The sequence below is a fragment of the Haemaphysalis longicornis genome, unplaced genomic scaffold (genome assembly GCF_048455015.1).
Source record: "Haemaphysalis longicornis isolate Haplotype H1 unplaced genomic scaffold, Haemaphysalis longicornis Haplotype H1 scaffold_10, whole genome shotgun sequence".
Lineage (NCBI taxonomy): Eukaryota > Metazoa > Arthropoda > Arachnida > Ixodida > Ixodidae > Haemaphysalis > Haemaphysalis longicornis.
In genome coordinates this window covers 38,384,594-38,393,337 of record NW_027526204.1, presented here as the reverse complement: position 1 = coordinate 38,393,337, position 8,744 = coordinate 38,384,594, and positions in this window count along the sequence as shown.

Below are 8,744 nucleotides of genomic sequence, written 5' to 3'. Positions count from 1 at the left end.
TAACTGAGGGAGCTGCTTCGAGGCTGACTGGCCAAGCTTGCGAAGCCATCCACTGGCACCTGCAATCAACTACTCGAGAGCTGGAGAGGCAATGTACGCCACTATTAGCGGTGAATTTCCGGCACTTTAGCCTGTGTTTCAGCCCCTTGGCCTGTAGGGAGGCTTTCCTGCAAAGCTGAACTGCTGCGTTGGGAAGCCTTGATTGAGCTTGCTGCGGTTGAGATATCGGCAGCTGCCGGAACATGCAGATGGGCTTGCAGCCTGAACAAGGATGAAGTGGAAAGCTTTCTTTGGTGTGAAATGTAGTGGGAGGCATTGGGGGATGCAATTTTATAATGATGATCTGGCAGTGGTGATGCACTTTCAAAGTTGTCTAGTCTGTTCTCTAAGACTTGCTCTAAACGGTTTAAAGGGGCTGAGAAGATGAAGTTCAAGCTTGGTTCATTTAAGGGGCGACACTGGTCTTTAAGCAACTTGTTCTAATTTTCAAGTAAATCTTGTGAAACTTGGCAGCCTTGCTGCTGCTTCTTTTCCACTTATTTCGAATATGCCAATTATTTTTTGAGTTGGTCAATTAGTTCCCAAGATAAGTAGAGATAATTAGAAATTTTCGATTAAACAATAGACAAAACAGTGGTGGTCATAAAACTGTAACCTTTATGTTTTCCTTTACTATGAACTCTGGTGAATGCAATAATCGAAGCAGCTTTTCGATGCATCGCTTCAAGCCAATTTTACAGCTCATTGAACTTTGGTGGCACCAGTGGCGAGGAACCATTTTGAGTTCCCATTTCAAACACCAAAGTTTAATGATCTGTATAGTTAGTTCCAAGCAATGCATCAAAAAACTGCTTTGATTATTGCGTTCACCAGGGTTCATAGCATTGGAAAATATAAAGGTTACAGTTCTGTGGCCAACACTGTTCTGTCTATTGGTTGACCGAAACTCACTAGTTATCTCTGATTATTTTGGGAACTGATGGATGAACTGAAAATATAACGGCATATATGAATCACTGGGAAGAAAGCAGCAAGACTGACAGGTTTCACAAAGTTTGCTTGAAAATTGTTTAAAGACCAGTGTTCCCCCCTTAAAGGAGCCATGAAGACAAAATACAAGTTGGGTTTATTAGAAAGACTGCCTAGTCCCGATAATAATGATACTAATATCATCCCAATCTTCGAACAAATAACGGAGATATTAAAGAAAACGTGTGAAGCAGTCGCGACCCCCTAGCCAATTTCCCGCAAATTTTCTATGACGTCGCGGAACCTTGTTTGTGCGATTGGCGGCCGCCTAACTGACCTGTTGCGATGACACATGACTGGACGTCTGTAATGGGGCCTCTAGTTCCATTTGACCGCATCACTTGAATGCTAACGTGCAGTTAATGCACTGAAAATTATGTTTTATTGTTGGCCCGTATGACGTCATTCTTGCTCATAACACGTCACTGTGGCACAAAATTTGGAAGTTTTTAAATACTTGCTTTTTTTTTTCGTTAAACAAACATCTTTTGTGGCTGTAGTGGAGCTGAGTGAGATACTGAATCCTAGTTCTTTCAAATTAAACTAAGTTGTATTTTCTCTTCATGGCTCCTTTAAGTGGCTGCTCTTTCCTGATAAGTATGATACCAATTTAGTCGCAAACTTCAAACAAATAACCGAGAAACTAAGGGGAAAAAAAGGAAACAGTGGTGGCTCCTTGGCTACTTTCCGGAGACTTCTCTACAATGTCACAGAGTCTTGATTGTGCAATCGGATGCCGCCGACCCAGGTTACTACTGCCAAAAGACGTGACTTGGCGATTGCAGTGGGGACCGTGGCTCCATTGGATCTGGCCGCTTTAAGGCTAGTACAGTAACATCTTGTTACAAGAGGCACTGTTACAGGAGACACTTGGTTATGAGAGACATTCGAATGAACACGGTTTGATTGATTTTGCTATGTTTTTCATGTAAGCCACATTGCACGCAAGAGATCTTGGTTACACGCGACGTGATTCTTGGGTCCGTTGAGTGTCTCTTGTAACGAGGAATTACTGTGTGCAGTTAACACAGTGATAACTGTTGTTAGGGCTGGCCCTAAAACATCACGGCTGCCCATATTACGTCACCGTGGCATGAAATCACAAATTTTTTCTACTTTTCTTGCATTTTCCCTCCTTTTTTTTTTTTTTTTAGTTAAAGAAATGTTCATCGGGAGTCGGGACTGAAATGGCACGGAGTGAGTTACAAAACATTCTCTCAATCTGAACAAAGTTGTGTTTTTTGTTCATGGCCCCTTTCAGCCAACATTTCGCCCCCTGACCTCTGTGGAGGCTTTCCTGCAACGCTGAAGTGCCTTGTTGGGTGGCCATGACTGAACAGGCTCACAGCCTGAAGAAATGCCATGGCAGACTTTGTGATCTTTTTTGGCATGAAGTATAACGACATGCATTGGGTGATGTTATTTTCAAACTCTCTAGCGGTGATGAGGCAGTTTTAGAACTGTCCAGGTAAATTGTAAGACTTGCTCTAGATTGGTTTTAAAGCTGACTTTCACAGCATGAGGTGTGCTGGAATCTATTCAACCTGGTCGCGGAAGAAAACTGAGCCAGTGTTTTGGTATTTGGTAACTGACGGCGGTTACGGAGAAGTGTTAAACGCAGAGCGAGACGGACTCCTAGGCCCTCGTTTCAAACAGGATGGATGTGTGAGGATAGTATGTGTGGTAAAGCGCACATTTAAATGTGAATACTGTGCAGATGAATGAGGTGAAGTGGGTTTCTGCATCATTTTTGTTCTATTCGTGTGCCCTGAATTTTAAGAAGGGGGCCTTGAGAAACAACCAATCAATGTAAATACCTGTACTGTTCACTTTGTTTGCAGTTACATGCAGAAAAAAGCTGGTGTTTGTGTTTTTTTTATATACATATACCTTTCAGAAGGAATGGGTTATTTTTGTCATTTACATATGCTTCAATTAGGATGTGATGCGTTGGACAGCCAAATTTAATTTTTTTTTTCAGCCCCTGAAATTAAGGCGGTGGTTGAATGGACAGCTCAGAGTAGCAGCTGTTCAGTTGAAATGCTGTAGTCGGCAGCTTCAAAGTGTGGAAGTAATGAGGGTTGCTTAATTTAAAGAAGGCTTTTGTTGGGTCTAGCGCTGTCTAAGTATTCCACCAAGCTTCTCAAGAGCAAGACATAAAGCAAAATCACCGAAATTGCTAGCAGCTGCCCTTCTTCGCTACATTTTTGTTGATTATAAATTGTCCGTAGTTGTTTTTGCTGAAACGTAGTGGATACTGTTGAATATTTAGACAGCTGGTGACGCAGTCTGTTTGTTTCTCAGTTGTTTTATGTAGTTTTCATCACCGTAACAACACTGGGGGCATTTGAGCACATTTGGCAAACTTGTTTTCTAAACTAGATGTTTCTTGCATTTAATATGTGCCCTTGCATTTGTACTGCTTTTGTTTGCTGGCGCAAGCTAGCATTCATTGCACGTGGGACCTTTAGAATTGTTCTCGATGGTGCTCTGGCTTGTAGGACAAGCCAGAGTAATGTGCTGAGTTAGATATTTACAAACGTTAGACATTTACAGAATTAGACATTTACAAAACAAGTGCTTTGGTAATAGCAGCGCATTGTGCAATCCTTTGCCCCTAAGGAATGCGGTATTGCTACATTGTTGTGAACACGTTAATAACTGAATCTGTCTGAACCCCAGCCTCATACCTGTTCAAATGTTGCACGAAGCACATGTGTTAAGGTCCTTTTTTTTTTTTTATTGAGGTGGTAAAAAGATGAACGGCCACACTTATCTGCCTGTTTGAGAATTGACATTGGAACACTGATGGCTGCGGCTGCTCTGGCAGCTGTCATCTGAAAGGGCGGATCGGAAAGAAAAAAAAAAGCCATTTCTGTCCCCTGTTGGAATTTCAGTGTCATCTGCCGGTATAAAGCAAAACACTTTGCCCTTGAACAGATTAATTACCAAAATTGTCGCTTTGGTTGCTGATGGGCGGCTGTCTGGAGTTGGAGACAGCAGTTGTATTTATTACATTACAGAACAGCCATTTGGTTTAACAGCCATTTTACAGCAACCTAAACAAAATAGTTGTATAAACAGTATTGGAGCTAAGCAAAACAAAGCCCAAAGCATCAGCTTCATGCAAAATGTTAGCACAAAACAACAAACAAGACGGGGATTTGGGCAGAATAAATTTTTAGTATTTTTAAAAGGTGTATTTTCAGCACCAGGTGTGTATGTCTGCATATACGAGGGGATTTATCTGGTCTGCCGCAAAGTGTTCAAACAAAGAAGTTACAACCAGTGTCGGGCGCATTTTTCACGACTGTGCTTTGGGGCCAGGTGGACATTATTTGCAAAAGGAAATGCAATGTTCACACAAATCATTGCGGGAATTATTTTTGTGAACGTTGCGTTTCCTTTTGCAAATAATGTCCGTCTGGTCCCAAAGCCTACAAATGCAGCGTTCACACAAATAATCGCCGCACTTTCAAAGTAACTTTGAAGCACTGGTTTCAGAGTGCATTGGCTGTTACTAGAAATGGAAGCCAGTCTCGTCCTTCCCAAAAAATCGGATATGGCGTGTGGTTAGAGGTACTAGTACGCATTTCAAAACTTTGCCCTCAAAATAAGTGGCATTGTACACCTTGTCAGTGGTTGCGAAAAGCAGTAAGAAAGCATAGGCAGGAATGCATCACATCTTGCCAGTAGCATCTTCCCAGCATTCCTTGGTTGGGCTGTAATCAGACCTGACGATGTCGCTCTTGGAACCAACCAAGTTTTGCACGTGTTCCTTTGTTGTCTCAGTTTTTATTTGTGTTTACTACTGCGCGAGTTTTTTTTTTTGTGTGTGTGTGTGTGTGTGTGTGTGTGTGTGTGTGTGTGTGTGTGTGACAAAGCAGTTGCCTACCTGTTCCTTTGTGTTTTTTTTTTTTTTTTCCCTTCCAGCCTTGGGATGGCACCTGGCAGCCAACAGGCAGCATTCGTTCGTTTTAAACTAAGACTGGGTGTTCGTCGGCACGGGCCTATACCGTACACTAAAAGTTTCAGAAATGGCAACCTCACGCAGAGGCGTCGGAACTATTTTTCAACTGGGGGAGCCAAAAAAAATTGTACCATAGATATCATCATCATTTGTTGTCATTGAGGACTCGTGCATGCGCAACACTTCAGGTGAATAGACCAAATGAATAATCCCAATCCCCGGCGTAAAACCAAATCAACTACAATCAAATTTTTATCCAACATCACCGGTGCTGGAGAGCAGGAAAAAAATATCTTGACGCTCCGCGTGAACATCAAACCATCAAAAGTAAATTAAATATTCCCTGTAAATCTACGCGATACCGCAGTGCTAACAGTTAGACATTATGAGGTGCCGTCTTTACATGAAGGCGAAGCATAAGCAGTGATTTAATAGCGCGTGAAAGGGACTGATACGCCCATGCTTGGAGTTCGCAGCAGTGTCAGAACGGCAGGTTATATCGCAGAATTATTCTATGCACAACCAATTGCACAACCTTACATGTTGTGGGGTGTTTATTTTCTCTCGCGTAGCTAAAGAGAAGGGGGGGGGGGGGGTGAAGGGGCTGAAAATTGTACAGAAGTTGTTGCTTACAATGAGTGGTGACTCACGGGTATTGTTTTTTCCTTGTCTTGGCCAACTGAGCAGTCATTACGAAAACTGCAACAATTCATACGTGTAAGAGATTGTGGGGAGGCAGGAAAGGGATAGAACTGTGTTGAGTGATGGCTGGATTTATTTGATCAAGAAAAAAAAATCGCCCGGAATTTTCCAGCAAGAAAAATTGTGTCTAACACCATTGTGACTCGGTTCTCTCTAGTTGTGTGTTTAACACATGATGCTTATACTCGGAGTTCAGCAAAATAAATTGCTGTGAGCCGGTTTGAACCAGAATGACCATAAGGAGTGACATAGCCTAAGCGACAGCTATAGTCAGGTGAACGAAAAAAAAGACAACGAAATCTGATGAATATTGTTTTTTTTTTTCCTTTCCATTTCTCTGATTTGTCTTTTATTTCCATTTTGCTCTCTCTCTCTGTTTTATGTGATGTGTTCTGCGCAGAAAAGAGAGCACCGTTGGGTAAGGTTGGGGTAAGGTTAGAAGTTAAAAAGATGAAATGGACGTGGGCTGGGTGTGTAATGCGAAGGCAAGATAACCGTTGGTCATTAAGGGTAACAGAGTGGATCCCTAGAGAAGGCAAGCGTGGTAGGGGGCAACAGAAAGTTAGGTGGACAGATGAGATCAAGAAGTCTGCGGAGATAAATTGGTTGCAGTTAGCACAGGACCAGGATAATTGAAGATTAATGGGAGAAGCCTTTGCACGGCAGGTGGCTTAGACAGGTTGATGATGACGATGACGATGATTGGACATTGTTCAGGGATAGAAAGAAGCTCCTGACGGCTGTAGCTACGATTGTCTTCTAACTTCAACAGATACAACCATACTGCTGCATGAATCTGTTGCAGCTGTTCAAATGCATACCTGCAAACTGAGTTACCACGCCGCCTGTTTTTCAGGTGGTTTCCCATCACCATCATCAACACCAGCGGTATCGTCTGACCTCTTAAAAGACGGCCAACCAAGGCTAAGAAGGGAACAGTACCTTCATGACGTGTGAACTGCTGCCGTGTGTGGTTGTGCTGCACCAACAGACTGGACGGTGGGATGGTGCAGTCGTCATCGTGCTACGACATTTGGGGCAGCATTGTTGCTGTGTGGAGCAAGTGGCGTCGAATCGATAGAATTTGTAGCTTGTGCTGGTGTCAGGCTGCGTGTATCGCAAAAAAAAATTCAAATTTTTGGTGTTTTTACACCCTGAAGCTACACCTGAGATATTGAGGGGGGCCATAGTGGACGGCTCCAGATTAATTTCGCCCACCTGGTTATCTTCAGCTCCGAAATCTCGACGTACGGGTGTTTTTGCTTTTCGCCTCCATCAGGAAAGGTGCCGTACGGACAAAACACAAGTTTGCTTCATTCGAAAGATTGCCTCGTTAGAATCACACTGACACCATTTTTAACGTAAACTTCACTCAAATGAGCTATATAATTAAGAGAAAAAAAAAGGAGGAATGGCCATGTGACCCACTAGCTCATTTTCCGCTGGAAAACCTATGATGTCATATGCGCCAGCTCTGCGATTGGCTGAGGCCGGCAGAAGCAAATGCAAGTTAGGCAGGGCTTATATAAGCTTGCCGAACGCGCTATTTGCGGCTAAATTTAGGGCATATTCTTTTTATAGCAGCAAGAATGGCGGGATAAACAGTGGAAATTATGAAAGCACACGTAAACATAGAAGTACCGATACGTACTGCTGTTGGCACTGCGCCCACTATGCTTGTTTTAGCTGCACAGCACTGCGGCGCTTTGGCATTGTCTCGGACGACACTGGCCGATTGGCGCAAGCGACGGCGTCTTACGGGACATTTGTCGAGCGAGCACCATGTTTCACGAAACGAATATTTTCTCCCTGAAAAAAAAAAAGAAAAATCCAGGTACAAAAACGGCCCAAAACAAAGCAAAGGCAGAAAAGCGGTAAGGTGGCGCCACATAGGTTGACTAACGGTAAACAAGTCTCCCCTTCATGCCAAGTCTAGGTGGAAGACCCGTTCTTATGGTGTAATTGCAGACGACGTTAAAACACGCGATTTGGCAGGAGAATCGAAATGTTTACTTAAATTGATTAATTTCGCAGTTAATGAAGCATCGTTTGCCTGCCGGACAAGCGCTGGGAGCACATATAAAACACGCGATCTTTCGAATAAAACAAACTTGCATTTGGTCTGCGGGGCCCCTTTAAGCTCAGCAGCACAACACGTTAGCCAGTGGGCCATCGCGGCAGGGGCGAAGGGTATATGTGTCATGTTTGTTGGGATAATAGTTTATCAAGGCAACAGCTAGACTGACGGGCACTCGGGATTAGCCTGTCAACAGAGCAACTTGACTGTGTTGAGACTGCCTTGTTCGAAGTCTGCCGTGGCGGCTCGGTGGCTAAGGCGAAAAGCAAAAACGCCCGTGTGTACGAGATTTCGGCGCACGATAAAGATCCCCAGGTGGTCAAAATTAATCCGGAGCCCTCCACTACGGCGCGCCTCATCGCCTGCGTTGCGTCGGCGCGTTAAACCCCACAATCAATCAATCAATCAAGGCTCGGTGGCTAAACTGTTCTGCTGCTGAACCGAAGGACACGGGTTCGATTCCTGGCCACGGTGGCCTGGCTGCTTTTCTGATAAAAGCAAAAAATTAAAACACTCGCGTGTCGACATTTCAGTGCACGTTCCTCCAAGATCCCCAGGTAGTGAAAATTAATCCAGAGCCCTCAGCTACGGTGCCCCTCATTGCGCAGGTATATCTTCGGCATGTCAAACTGCATAATGTGAACCTGTGTTAATGTCTCATACCTTGGTAAAGGCAGGCTTTAATTCAGAGTTTGGTGGTTGCAAACTTGGCGCAGTCTCTCCGAAAGTTTTTTTTTTAAAGCTGCCGCTACTACTATAAGCCAAACAAATTGCATCGCCAGTTTAGAACAAAGCAGTCTTTTTGTGTAATGGCACATCTGATGTGACCGTTGCCTTGGGTCACCGCAACAAAAGGTGTCTTATCCAATGACTATTTGTCGTCTCAAATTCACTAGCACTGTAGGCCTAATAGGCGTATACTAAAGCTTAGTGGTTTCTGTTCGCTTATTACCGACCAGTTTCGTG